The sequence below is a fragment of the Adiantum capillus-veneris genome, chromosome 19 (genome assembly GCF_014529385.1).
Source record: "Adiantum capillus-veneris isolate H3 chromosome 19, ASM1452938v2, whole genome shotgun sequence".
In the NCBI taxonomy this organism is placed as follows: domain Eukaryota; kingdom Viridiplantae; phylum Streptophyta; class Polypodiopsida; order Polypodiales; family Pteridaceae; genus Adiantum; species Adiantum capillus-veneris.
In genome coordinates, this window is record NC_140949.1 from 29510267 (window position 1) to 29525130 (window position 14864).

Here is a 14864-nt window from a genome sequence, read left to right on the forward strand (position 1 = left end):
CCATGCACATCGTGTAACTATCATGCCGCGGGACTTTGACACTCTTCGGAGGCTGAGCTTCCGCTACGATGGGTTGCTTCAGCCAGTACCTATCCGGGATATGAGAACAATGGATATTCTGAACATTCCCCATCTCCATCCTCGTGTATGACAGATAGAGCCTTCTAGGGCTGGATTAAACAGTAGAAGGACACGATCACGGGTCAAGAGAAACGACACAGATAGCAGGTTGTGCCAGCCTCAGAGGGGCATGAGCAAGCCAAGATGGACCCCGAGGCAGTCATGGAAGAAATAGAGATAGTTATGGAGGAGCCAGCTAGACCCCAAAATGAGCAAGGCATGGAGGATCCGGAGCCAGTAAGGGAGGACAACAATGAGGGGCATGAGCAGGCCAGGGCCGAGAGGAATGATACAGATGGGCAGGCTGATGAGGGGCATGAGCAGGCTAGGGTGGACCTTGAGGCATTTATGGAGGAACCAATATTGAACGAAAATGAGCAAGGCATGGAGGATCCGGAGCCTGTGCCGATAAGGGAGGATCCTATTCCTGTAAGGGAGGACCCTGTGCCTGTTATTACGGAGGAGCCTGAGGCAGTCTCACGGATAAACCTCAAGAAAGTAAAGGGAAAGGCTCTGCTTCACAAGGGCCATCCAACAAGGAGCCTTTATCAGATGAGTCAATTATTTTAGAGCAAATCAACGAAGAGAACGAAGAGGAGTTGCAAGTTCTGATCAACGGGACCTCTGCATACACATATACTGTTGCCTGGAAGTCAGAGGAGGGCTGCATTTTCAACCTCGATCAACAAGACTTCCTGTGCATGCGTAGTTTCACCAACTCCAACGCAATGGATGAGGTCGTCAACATTGCTTTGTGGTACTTCTCAAGCTCTTTATAAGTCACGGTTGGTTCATTAAATTGCTCACTACCAAGATATGGGTCAATACTAAGCGAGTCAGTGGCTTATGGAATTGGATAGTGATACCACTCGCTCGGTATTGACCCATGTCTTCGCGACAGTCGTCAACGTTGTTGTGTTACGTGTCAAGTTTTTTTTTATAAGTCACGCTTGGTTCATTAGATGGCTCACTACCGCTAAGACATGGGTCAATACCAAGCAAATCAGTGGCTTATGGAATTCGATAGCTGCCCCAGTCGCTCGGTATTGACTCATGGGTTTGTGGCAGTGACAGCCCGGTGAAATATCTTAAGTCTAATCTCTGCCATTGATTCATGTTAGGAACGCTATCTCGCTTCTGCCCCCTGAGGTTCAAAACAAAACATACGTAATAGATCCGCTGATATCGCCTATGCTGTAGAAAAATGGATTTTTTTTTTGGGCTTTGATGGGCTGGTTTAGCAGAGTCAACTTTGATCTAGCATGCTTTCTGGTCACTGCATACAATCAATCGTGAGTTTCTTCTTGCCTTGTAAAAACCATGTTGCATTTAAGATCTTTCTCCTCATCTTTGATGGTTTTGGTGTAGTGATCATTGGAGTCTGTTGTTATTTGACATTGAAGATAAGATTGTCTACTATGCAAACTCCGAGCAAAGTAGGGTGTTTCACGGTTGTGTAAAAACATAAGGCACATCTGGGGACATTTGGAAGTAGTGTCTCTTTGTAATGTGTTACTCACTCAAGTGGTTATGTATGTAGTGCCGCGAAAAAACTTGTATGCTGTGTAGAGCATGTTTTGTTAGAACATGATCTAGGGAATACTATCCGGCACAAACGGGTAACCGTGCCCACGCAGGTTGATGACTATAGCTGTGGCTGGCGAACTTGTTTGAATGCCTTGTTGCTCCTCAGTCAAATTTTGGATGTACTGAACGTAAGTAATCATGCTGTTTCATTGTTTGCTGCAACGTTTGTATTAAAAGAAGCAACATCTTTACTTACTTTCCTATTATCACGCTTCTATAGGAACTTCAATTACATAACTACACCCCCAACGATGTGCGACATTTTTTATTATAATCTCGGTAAACAGACGTACAAGAGAGGAAGGGGCGAGATCTGAGGAGTTCTAACAGGCTTGCGTTAACAAAATGACGCAGCGCTACAATCAGACTCAAGAAGACGTTTGAAATATGCAAGAAGCAATAAATCAATATTATGCAAAGGCCGCAGGAGTAGAGAAATGGGCTACATGTCGACGGCAAGAGCAAAAACAAAGGGAAGCTTCACAGGTGCAAGATACATGGGAAGCCATGGAAGAGGCCCATGATTTTGAATGACGTGAAAGGATGCCCGAGACCAGCATCCCCAGAGGCATAAGTAGCAGCAACCGGGGCAGAGGGCAGGGGAGCGGTGGCAGCAACTGGGGGAGAGGGCAGGGGACCAGTGGCAGCAACTGGGGGAGAGGGCAGGGGACCAACCGGGGGAGAGGACAAGGGACCAATGGCACAAACCGGGGGAGAGGACAAGGGAGCAATAACAGAGAAAGGGAGCAATAACTTGTATACATCTTGATAGAAACAACACAATTTGTAAAGCTTTGAGACAATGAAAAGTGTACATTTTTTAAACATTTATTGAGCACCACAAAATGTATTAGTCATTTTGATGAGTACATGGTTTGCATGGCATCAAAGCTCATTGCGTGCACAAGGTATGTGACCTAGCTTCTGGTGGAAGCAATTAAGTGAAGTGCATTTGTGAGTGACTCCTTGCACAATGTTGTTTTCTCCTTGCGTCTTGGAACCTGAAAAGAAGAAAAAGTTAGATTCTATGTCTTAATGTATTAAAGAAAATCTAAATTCATCCATTTAGTAAGCACCTTTCTGTTGTTGAGACTGAATGCATACAATTCCGGCAAAAGTGAAAGTTTTTCACATGTAAGATCTAGCCTAAGCTGTGCAAGAGTTGTGCTTGACATTGTCTCCATCACAGTAAGTAGGCTATCTCGAAAGTAGAGCTCCATTGATAAAGGTTTGTTCTTGAGGCTAGACTCTGTATCTTGGTCGAGTGGAATAAGCTGCCCACTAAGAAGATGATATCTAAAATAGTAAAACAACACTATGAAATTTTGAGAGCTTATAATGAACTTGCAAATTATGGACTTCTGTTGCAAGATACAAATTTTGATCTGTGATTGTTTCCTATCCCAATTATCATCTAAAAAGTCCAAAGAGCTCTCAGACTTGCGAATGAACATTGTTGTGGTAGTTCTTATTTGCTCATCGAAGAAAAATCTACAAACACTTCAAGAGGCATAAATAATGCGAGCCGAACTATTTTTGTGGCAATTGAATACTTGAGGGACTTTTGTATATCCTGAAACAACTTATTCCTAAAGCTTTCACTAGTTTGTGAAGCTGGCAAAAACCAATCCTTGCTGTCAAAGGATGGAAGCGACAAAGGAGCTACACGACCCCAACCAATGGAAGTTCTCGGTTCCACATATGACATATCATAAAAGAATATTCAATTATTTGCAAGTTCCTTGTGTTATCTTCCTCGGTACATTTGCTCACCAATAAATGCATGGAAAGCATCAAAAATCCCAACTATGCTCTCAACTGGTTGCCAATCTATCCTATTCGATGGATAAATATATGAAACATACCAAAGATGATATCCACCACTTAACCTTCGAATATAATCACGCACTAAGTGAGATGCCCAAAATAACTTACAGTTGGGTCGATGCCTTGGAAAACTTGGAGGAGATGTTTGCAACCTTAAGTCTGCATGTTGGAAAGCATGTTGTATGAGGACCTCTTTCACCTGCTTGCTTTGTGCACACACTTTAAACTCTTTAACTTGTCCCTTGAAAGACTCAACGAAATCATTGCATTGCCTTCTCTTCCTCCTCCTACTTTGCAGTAGAACCCAACTTCTGATAGTTATTCGAGATGGTATCCATGCTTGATCATCTATAGTATAACTGTTAAAAATGCTAACAGAGTCAATGATAGTGCTAGGCCTTCGAGAAGTAGTCATGGTGTGCACTAGAATACACAGAAAGGTTAGTGCAAATATGAAAAAGGGAAGAAGTTTTGAGAGGGAAGTAGAGCTACTCAAAGTCATATTTGGGCGGGAACATAGATACTAGATAGAGTCTTCAATGAAAGTTCTGAAATTCATCGGTACAGAGTTAGTACGACTTATGGCATTTATGCCTTGAAAGCATGAAATTGTGCAATTTGATGAACAAAAATAATATTTTCTCCCTTTTTTCTAAAAGATCTTGGCTCCAAAATGTCGATTCTCAACGTAACGTTAGCCTCTTCCTCATTGGTCGAGCGCCACTCTCTCTCTAGAACTGAAAGGCCCAAAAGTGAGTCCAACTTTCTCCTAATGGGATAACTATGATTTCAAGAGAGAGGTAATGTCATAATAACTAATACCTAATTCTCCTAAATGATTTTCTCATGTTAAAATGATCATTTAATATGGGGAACTGCCAGGGGAGAAAAAGCTAGAATATTGGTTAAGCTGGCACACCGACCACAATAGGGATCCAAAGGAGGAAAAATAGGGATCCAAAAGAGGTGCCATCTGCAATGTGCAACAATGGGCTCCAAAGACCTTAGGGTTCAGCCCATCAAGACTTCCAAAATGCTAAGGTTCCAAAATTCAAAGGTTGTGTCCAATGGTCAAAAGCTTAGGAAATTGGATGCCTTGCGTGTGTCCCAAAAAGTCTTCCCAAAGTCCTACAAAGGAGGGGGCGAGCCCAAGAAGTAGGGGATGAGAGAGAAACTCATGCGCGCGCGTGTACACACACACACACACACACACACACACACACACACACAAGCGCCCTTTACACAAAGGGAATGAGGGACACATGTCAGCTCCCTAGGCCAGATGCCCACAAGGTGTACTCAAATGCTATTGGATGGCCATGGAGGTGGACCAATGAGAATTAGGTTAGAATAAATCTAGATCAATGGCTCCACTAATTAACAAAACCAATTCCTTGCACATCCATTATTGAGTCGTTTTTGGCCCTAATGTGTATGGACTCAAGCTTTAGACAAAGTAATGAAAAGTTCTCTTTCTTGCTACATGGTTTTTGTCAAAGAGTCTAAGGAAGATGCATGTGTTCCTAATGAAGTAAAAAATGAAACTAAAGAGGAGTTATAATTGTCTAGCTTCTTAACGAGTTTCAAGGTGTGTTTACGAATGACATTCCTATGGATTTAACTTCCAAAAGAGGACAAGATGATCATTCTATAGAAGTTATACCCAGTAGTTCACCTCCTAAACAAGACTTCTTATTGCATCTCACCGTCTCAACAAGAGGAGATTATTATGAGGCAAGTGAACGAGCTTGTAGAAACAGAGATGTCTAGAGGCCTAGTTTATCTCCATTTTGTTCATCAATTCTACTAGTACAAAAGAAGGATGGTACTTATAGAATGTGTGTGGAATATTGGGTACTTAATCAGATAGCCATAAAGAAGGATAGAAGATCTCTTTGATAAGCTATATAGGGATCTACCTACTTTAGCAAAATAGATCGTAAAAGTGGTTATTGCCAGATAAGGATTGTGCCTGAAGGTATTCATAAGATGGCCTTTTGTACCGCATTTGGGCTATATGAAGTCTTGTTACTCCCTTTTGGGCTTAACAATGTGCCAGATGCCTTTAATTGAATGATGGAGAGGCTCTTTAGATCCCATCCAAAGCTTCACAAGGGTGTTCTTTGACAACATTATTATCTACTCCAAGTCTATTGAGGAACACAAGAAACATCTTCAGGTAATATTTTAGGGTTTGAGAGATAATAAACTTTATATTCATAGAAATAAAAGTGAAATTTTTGTAGCTTTTCAGGTTATTTTCAGTTTTTTATAATGGAAAAAGGACATATACCTCTTCAAATTAGGATACGACGTTATACTGAGTATTGTAACGTTTTGACGTGAATGGGATGAAGGAGAAGAAGAGGCTTTACCAGTGTGTGATTCATTTTGTTTGCTCAGCTTTCAATTTTCAATCGCGAATCAGGTTCTTGAATATTTCTTGATTTCTGTTAATATATCACAAATTAAATGAACACGGAGTTAATAAATTGAATGCCACTAAGAAATGCTTATGCAATGTTTGTGAGTCCTCATAATCCCTAATAACACTTGACGATCCTGTCAATTGTGGAAAGGATTCTGTGGGCCAATTGGGCAACGTGATTGATTAGGGCTAATGGAGACTAAACCTGATGAATTCTTAAAGAAATTCTCTAATTGGGTCACAGAGGAGGAGGAGATTGAAGAATAGAACAAAGCTGGTTTGGATACTTTAATTCATTGCTTGATGACATAAGACTCAACATTGCATTGAGGATCCATCAATAATGAGTCAGTAGGATACCATTTGGTGCCTACAATGCTCGTGAATACCTATCATTCTACTATCACAAGTCAAGTCATTCAATACCTGAGGTCTCAAAGAAGAAGTAGAAGGGGAAGGAGAGATGTATTAATGACTCAAGGGAGTAGCCACCAAACATAACTTATGGCACCAAATTTGAGAGGAGAAGATGGGATTCTTGGTTGGAATCTCAAATATAGAGATCAAATGGTAATTCAGGGGATGATAGTCCTGAAGTAGGGGTGATTACAGGCTTGCCACCTATTATGAGAGGACAGAGTCACAAGATTCCAACACTTCAAGTGGTTACCAAGAACAGGAGGTAGGGGAGAGTTCTTCATCTAAGCAAAGAGAGCAGGAAAGAACCCCAAAAGATCTTGAAAAGGTTGTCCATCAGCTGGTTGGAGTTCAAGAAGTTCATCAATTTTTGAGATCAAGAAGGCAATTAAGGTTTCAGGCACCCTCACTTCAGTTGCCACCATTAGCATCATTAACTTTTAACCCCTTGGGAGGTCTACAACTACCCCAACCACTAATAATGGCTCACATGACCGCCACCCACCAACCCTAAAGTAGGGGCATCAAAATTCAGTGGGGGGTAAGATTCTTAGGATGCTGACAACCATGTGGGACAATTTGAGACTAGGTGGTCTGCAAGTGGCTATGATGTGCTCTATAATGATGCAATAAAGAAAGAGCACTTTGTAGCAATACTGTAGGGGAAAGCAATAACATGGTTCATACAATATGGTATAACATTTCTTAGATTATGATAACTTGACAAAAAGATTAAGATTCAGGGTAGAAAAATCCCTGAAGATGTCCTGAAGAAAATCAAGCAAAAGGATATATTGGTAGAGAATTATGCACAACAGTTCAGAAACCCGATGAGAGTAGATTGCAAGCAAATCAAAGACCGTCCTGGGAGAAATACGGTGATTACTTATGTAGAGGTTTGAGGAGGCAACTACAGAGTGTTGTTGCAGGCCATGCACCTCTCACCCAACCATAGTATTTAGGCAACTTAGTAGATGCAGCAATGAGGGCTGGAAGAAGGTATGGGACAAGTGACCATAAGAAAAGTAAGAAGAAGAAATCCAAGCAGGATTCAAATTTAGGAGAGGAAGATTCAGATTCAAATGAAGATGAGGATTTAGATTTAAATTTAGATCAAGAGTCAGATAATGATGAGGATGAAGAGGACACTTGGAGTACAAAGAAGAAAAAGAGATCATAGAAGAAGGATGCCAAGCCAAAAAAGAAAAAAGGCAAAAGAAAGAAGAAGCCTTGGAAAATCAGATTTTGATGATGCTACTAGTATCAACAAACTGATTTTGGAGAAGCTAAAGGAGATTCAACCTTCATCATTTGCAAATGCTTCAAAACAACCATTTTGTCGCAGATATTTCAAAGGCCTAGACATGATTATGAAAATTGTTACTATAACCCTAACTTGAGGGGAAGAAGACAAACACATATTCTTGCAAAGAAGGAATGAGGGGCAAATGTGGTGGCACCACAACCCTTCAAGACCGAATTTCAAAATTCAATTCAACTAAGGCCATTTCAACAAGGTAATTGGCAAGATGTGTAAAGATTCCAAAAACCAAATAATCCAATGCAACCTTGTACTTACTGTGGCACTTTGGGGTGCAAGCAGGGGCTACATGTGAATTTTGGTGCAAGCACAAGAATGAGAGAGGAATTCCAATTGTGAATTACATCGCCACAAATGCATGAGTTAGCTCTTCAATAATAGAAGGATGAAGGAACCAACTTAAGTGAATGCAGTGCTTTTGGAAGAAATACCTTATTCAAATGAGCAGCAGGAAACTCAGGAAACAGACAAAAATTGGAAGCAATATACTAAACAACCTTAGGCAGAATTTTCAAAAATAGAAGGTGATAGGCTTTTCATTGTTTTCATTGCGATTGCCCTTCATGCATCAAGATTGAGGAGGTTGTGGAAAAACTTATGGAGGTGGAAAGTTTGGCTATTACTAGATCAAAGGGGAAGCTAAAACCACAAGATGAGGAGCAAGGGAATTACCCTAAAGAACCAATTGACTGGAAAGCACATTACAAAATTAGATTTGGGGTATTAAAGGATATCTAGCTAGGTCACAAAACTGAGAAACTTGCAAAATCATGGCCATTAGGAGAAATGCAAAAAATTTGGGAAAATCTGGACAAGAAACCTTTTGAATTTAGGAAAATAGATCCTTTTGTAAAGTCAGGGAGTTCTAAAGAGCTACCTAACAAAGGATTATCATATGATCTTTTTGAAGCTCTAATGGAAGTACCCATTTTAGTGAAGGTGGGGCAAGTACTGAAATTGGTTCTCATTTCAGTCACACATTTTTCAAGAAACTAACAAATGAGGTCAAGGATAAAGAGGATACGCAAAATGGCAAAAGTAGTCAAATTGATCTGGCACAAGTTGATTGTGGAGATGTTGCTCTAGTGGATGTAGACTATAAAGTACCAATGATAAACATTTCCATTAGGAAGGTTTATTTGTCAGATGTCCTAGTGGATGGAGGCTCAGGAGCAAACATTCTCCCTGAATCAGTTTGTCACAAGCTGAATCTCTTGAAGTGGGACCCAACACCTTTTCAAGTTAAAATTGCTGATCAAAGAAGAGTACAACCCTTAGGAATTCTTAGAAACCAAACAATACGTGTAATAGGACTAACCTTTGTGGTTAGTTTTGTTGTGCTGAGGTTAAAAGAATCAAGATGTTCTTACCCAATGATTTTGGGAAGACCATGGTTAAGGGCAGCCAAGGTGAAACAACTCTGGGGTGCAGATACCATTTTCATTAAACGAAAAAAGAAGAAGATTAGAATGCAAATGATTCCAAAGAAGGCTATTCCACCTGGATTCAGATCTTTGTATGTAGAAGAAATAAGATGGGTGAAAACATTGAAGAAGATGAGGAAGAAGAGTTTCTTCAAAGAAATAATACAGTGGTTCCAATATTTGAAGTAGATGTGCAAAAATTTGTAGATTCAGTTGAGATTCAGGAACATGTACTTGAAAAAACTTAGTAAGAAAACAGTAAAAACAACAAATGATCAGAGGATGCAAGAAGAACATGAGACAGCTGAAGCTATAAAGCATGCAGAAAGAATGTTTGAAGATCAGCACTTGACTTGGTGAAAAATTTTGCAGGACAAATCCACCTCAACTTCTCAGCTTTATAGAGGGAGAAGTTTCAACTGCAGGCACAGGTTTTGAATTACAAAAAGTGAGAAAAAGGAGTGATGAAGATGCCAAATTGATTCAGGAGTAGGAGGATGCAATTGAATATCTAAGATTGGAATTAAAGAATGCTAAAGACTCAACATTTTTTTACAAGTCTCAAATTAATAGGAGGGAAAGCATTGCAGAAAAGATTCAGGAATGGAAGGATCAGTGGGTTTCAAGATTGACTGAACAATTGGATATGCTACAATTTGATTATTCAAAGTTGCAGTCTGAAAATAATATCTTATTCAGCACGTTCCAAGCTTGCAAAGAGTTGGAGAGAAAATTAAGGGATATGTCTGATGATGACTTAGATCTTGATTGGTGGTACATGTTACCACAAGATGTAGAAGTTCTTAAATCATAGGTGAGGAAGCAAGGTGAACAGGTGTGGATGGAAATTAGGAAGAAAATATTTTCTCTAGTGAACATTCCATACCAAGTTTTTGCTAAGGAGGAACCAAATGCAGAGTATTTTCTACTTCAAAAGCAATTTGAGGACTTGCAACTGGAGATGACTGAACTTAAAACAAAGATAGCTGTAGGATCAATTCAGGAGAAATCACAAAATGAGGAGACACTAGTGGTAATAGTTCAGGAGACCACCGTGAACAAAGATTTGTTTACATTGGTTGAGGTAGCAAAAAAGAAAGTAAACATGGAGGAGGGTCAGCAAAGACTTGTAGTTGATGAGAATACTGTACAAGTGGCAGTTCAACAGGATGAGCCAAAAAGTATTGTAGCAAAAATTATACAAAAAATCTTTCAAATGAATGAAAGAAAGGAGGAATCTGAGTAATTACTAAGTAAGAAGGAAGAAGAAACAAACCAAGGATAGTTTGAAGGGGATTTTGGAGACCAACAATTTGATGTGGAGATGGTTGACCAGGTGAACACTTTGGAGGAGCCCTTAGGGGAGTTGCCAAAGTCTTTATTTTATATGATAGATTGAAAAAAGTGTTTTTCAACACTAAGTAGGGGAACAAGGGGAGTGTATGAAAGGTTAACATAATGTAGCTTGTGTAACTTGGATTCAGTTCCAGGCACTGCACTTTGCATATGATAAGCTATGATCTCTCAAATTTTGAACAAGGGATGTGATGAATTTGAGTCAAAAGTTTTTGCTAAAGCAAAACTTTTTACCACCGAGCTGTGCCAAATATTAAACCCATAAGTCAAAAGTCTTTATGTTGCAGTAAAGTGTTTGTAGCTTTTTAGGTTATTTTCAGTTTTTTGTAAGGGAAAAAGGACAAATTAACAAATAAAAGAGAGCAAAACTTCTAATTGACAAAAGGCTAGAGAATTTTTTGTGGGGGGGGGGGGGGGGGTGGTTGGAGAGGGGAGGGGGAAGGGGGAAATGACAAATACACCAAGTTTACACCAAACGTGTTTCGCTATATTAGCTCATATGTAATGTTTTGATGTGAATGGGATGAAGGAGAAGAAGAGGTTTTACTATGTGTGATGGCATTCCTTTTGTTTGCTCTATTTTCAGTTTTCAGCTGCAACTCAGGTTCCTGAATGTTTCCTCATTTTTTTCTATACTGCAAATTATCTGAACACAGACTTAATGAATTGAATGCCTCTAAGTAATGATTATGCAATGTTTGTGATTCCTCATAAGCCTAATAACATAAGATTTCTTGAAGGAGATTCAATATCTAGGTAATATTATCTCCAAATATGGATCCAAATGGACCTTGAAAAGTTGAAGGTAGTAAAAGGATGGCCTATACACATGAATCTATATGCATTGAGAAGCTTTATAGGAATGTGTGCATACTTCATAGGAACATCTCCCAAATAGGGATCCAAATGCACCCCCTGGAAAGTTTGAGGTAGTAAAATATTGGCATATACCCATGAATCTATATGAATTGAGAAGCTTTATAGGAATGTGCGCATATTATAGATGCTATATAGAAAAATTCTCATTCATAACAATGGTATTATATGGATTAACTATAAAGAATCTATACTATATATAATAGGAGGAGGGATTCAGGCTGCCATATGTTGGAAAATCCTTCCTCTGGCCATCCTCTCTATTCCAGTGTCGTGTTTTGAAAAGCCGTTCAATTTATGTAGAGAGCACCCACAACAGCTACTACTGACGAGTCTATCTAGGGACCCGTGTTGCATCCACCTTTAATGTTACCCGCTCATGGGCCGTGTACAACTCTTTAGTGCTTCACCCTTCAACTTGGCTTTGTTCCTACCCCATAGTTTTCTCCCCATGGTTACTCGCCTCTGGGTGTGCAAACCACACACCTCACAACTTAACCCTTTGTCTACTCCTAAGTCCTCACGCATATACCCTTTGCCTACTCCCGAGTCCTCACGCTTGCACCCTTTTCCTAATAATCAATAGCCTATCATAGCATCAACCTTGCCAGCCTTGCTACCTCAGATTCTCAAGTAGCGGTGATGAGGGAGTGTAGGAGAAAATAGTCTCTCTGCATGTTTCCTTCCCACAAACACAACACAACAACAATGTCATCCTCTTTCACTTCCAATCCAATCAGGATCCAATCTTTGCACATGTTTAGAACCATTAGAAGGTCTCAAGTAGACAATTCACTCAGACACCCTTCTATGCTTGTGAGAGAGGCTAAAACTCCTCTCTTTGCAAGGCCTTCTCCTCCTGGAACCCCCCCTTCTCCAACCCTGCTTGCCCCGGCCCCTGCCTCCTCCTCATTGGTCAGTATTGAGTATCAACACCAATGCGCTAGGAAACTCCAACACTATTTCTAGGATTGCAAGATTGAGTGGCAGCCTATCAAGGGATGTTTGGCATTGTAATTGGGCTACTCATGGTATACATACGCCACTGATCAGACTTTGCACACCAAATGAAGATTATCATATCAAATCTTTGATGAATAGGAATGAGAATCAGTGAAGAGGATGATGTTTTTTTTTTTTGTAGACTAGCCCTTACTTCCACATATTGTATTTTTGACTCGATAGCAAAAGAGGGAAAAGGAAACAGATTTTTCTGCCTCTACCTCTGTCCATGTAATTGCCAAAATTCTCCTCATGGTTTTTATTGTGTTGTATTATCATGTATCACACAACACACGTATGGAATTCATCGTGTTGTTGTTGTTGTTGTGTGTGTGTGTGTATGTGTGTGTGTGTGTGTGTGTGTGTGTGTGTGTGTGTGTGTGTGTGTGTGTGTGAGAGAGAGAGAGAGAGAGAGAGAGAGAGAGAGAGAGAGAGAGAGAGAGAGAGAGAGAGAGAGAGAGATTTGATAAAGTCAAAAGTGACCTACAATCAGCTTCTTGCGATGCCATGAGGAGAGAGAGATGAAGCAAGATCATGAGCGGGGCCACCTCAAAGAGAATGAATGAATGAATGAGAGAGAGAGAGAGAGAGAGAGAGAGAGAGAGAGAGAGAGAGAGAGAGAGATTTTATTATCGTCCTCGGACCAAATCTACATGTGATGTAGTAGTTGTATGGTTGATAAGTGACTCTTGATGCTCCAAAATTGTGGTGATGAGAGTTGCAATGGAGAGCCCACACAGTGGCTGGGAGAGGAAAGTATGTAGGTCTAAGTCATGGCTAAAAATGTGAGGGAAGAAAGTTTGGATGTGACCAAAAGTTGAGCATTCTAGTACTGTGTGGTAGTCAGACTTTCAAACTTGCAGTGGACATAATGTGCACAATTGATTTGACTCTTCTCCATTGCCCCAACGCCCTGTCTTGCACTGAAGGGAGTGGGAGCTAGGCCAAATGGCTACGGTAGTGCATATCATTTACAAGGGGATACGTTCAAGCATGTAAGGGTGAGTACGGTTTCCCCTTATAGTGAAGAACATGGTTTTGTAGTTGGGGGCAGTATGGGTGGTGTAATGTATGAAGCGTGACCCACTGGATTTCTCCCAAACGGTAATGCATTGGCATTGTAGAAAAGCTTCATTCACTCATTGGGAGTCAATTGTGGCATCATGTAGCAAGTGTAATGTATCCCATCTCCCAATCCACTTCTTTATGTCTTACATCCACCCGCGCTCAAGATCTTGCTTTTATTCATATTTTGAAATTTTTTGCTTGCTTCTCATGCAATTGTAGGAAGTCGATGTGAGGGGTTTTGACGCATCTTTATCATGTAGTCCACAAGATTTACATGCCCATAACCTCAATTGGAAGAGATCTCGACTCAAGAAGTAGGAGCATATCTGGTGTTTGTGTCTTAACTTGGAGAAATTTTGTAAGAAAATGCTTTGGGACATTCTCAAACTCTTTCCAAGTAGACTTTGAGATGATCCCGCCCAACACTTCAACTCCATAAAGAAGAACCATTTTCACCAATGTGAGCAAAAAGGTACTTCTTGAGAACCCAACACTTGATGTTTCTTACATTATACATGTTCTCAAATGCATAGTACGCTCTCTTTCCCACTTCCAAATGATGCATAGCACATTCATGCCATTTTTGATTGGTCGGAATCTCAAGGACAAGGTAGTTAAAGCTCTCAACAACTTTAAGTGTGTCATTGTTGTACACATTGTATGGCTTCTCCTCATGGTTGGTTTTCACAAGCATAACCTTTGCTTTGGATTCATTCATAATCAACCCACTATGCAAGCGAAAGTTCTCAAGGACAACCATAAGCTTTTGTGCTTCCTTTAAAGTGTGTACTAGAAGCACTACATATCCGTATACAAAAAAAGCATGATTACCGCATTGCAAAGAGTGACATCCTTGATTAAACCCAATAGTGTTTGTAATTTTTTTTTGAAATTCCTCTTTCCATGTGCAATTGACACATCACCTTCTCTCGGGGGGTTCACCTCTTAGACATGTAAGTGACAACGTGAGTTCAAATAAATGGGTTTTTTAATTGTCAAATTTTAAAACTTTAATAGGATTATATTCACACAAGGGGTTTTTTAATTGATTTCAGAGAAAATCCCGTACGTTTTGAAGAAAAAGGGGTCTTTTTATTACCTTAAGCATGTAAGTAAAGGGATTTTTTAATGGATGGTTTTTTGAAGGTGCATCCCTCGAGCACCTTCTCATAGATTTGAGAAACCGCAAGCATAAACTCCCTTGGCACTTGGAGTTCTTCCATCCTTCTCCACAAATTGTTACGTGGAATCATATCAAAGGCTTTCTTAAAGTCCACAAAGCAACAATACAATCACTTGCCTTTCAATTAACTTTCCTCCATGAGAACGCGAAGAGTGACAAGATGATCAATGTTGATATGGCATGGATAAAAATTTGCTTGTCCTTTTGCACACTTTCTATTCTCTTCAGCCCAATCACTCAATTTTATTTCCATTA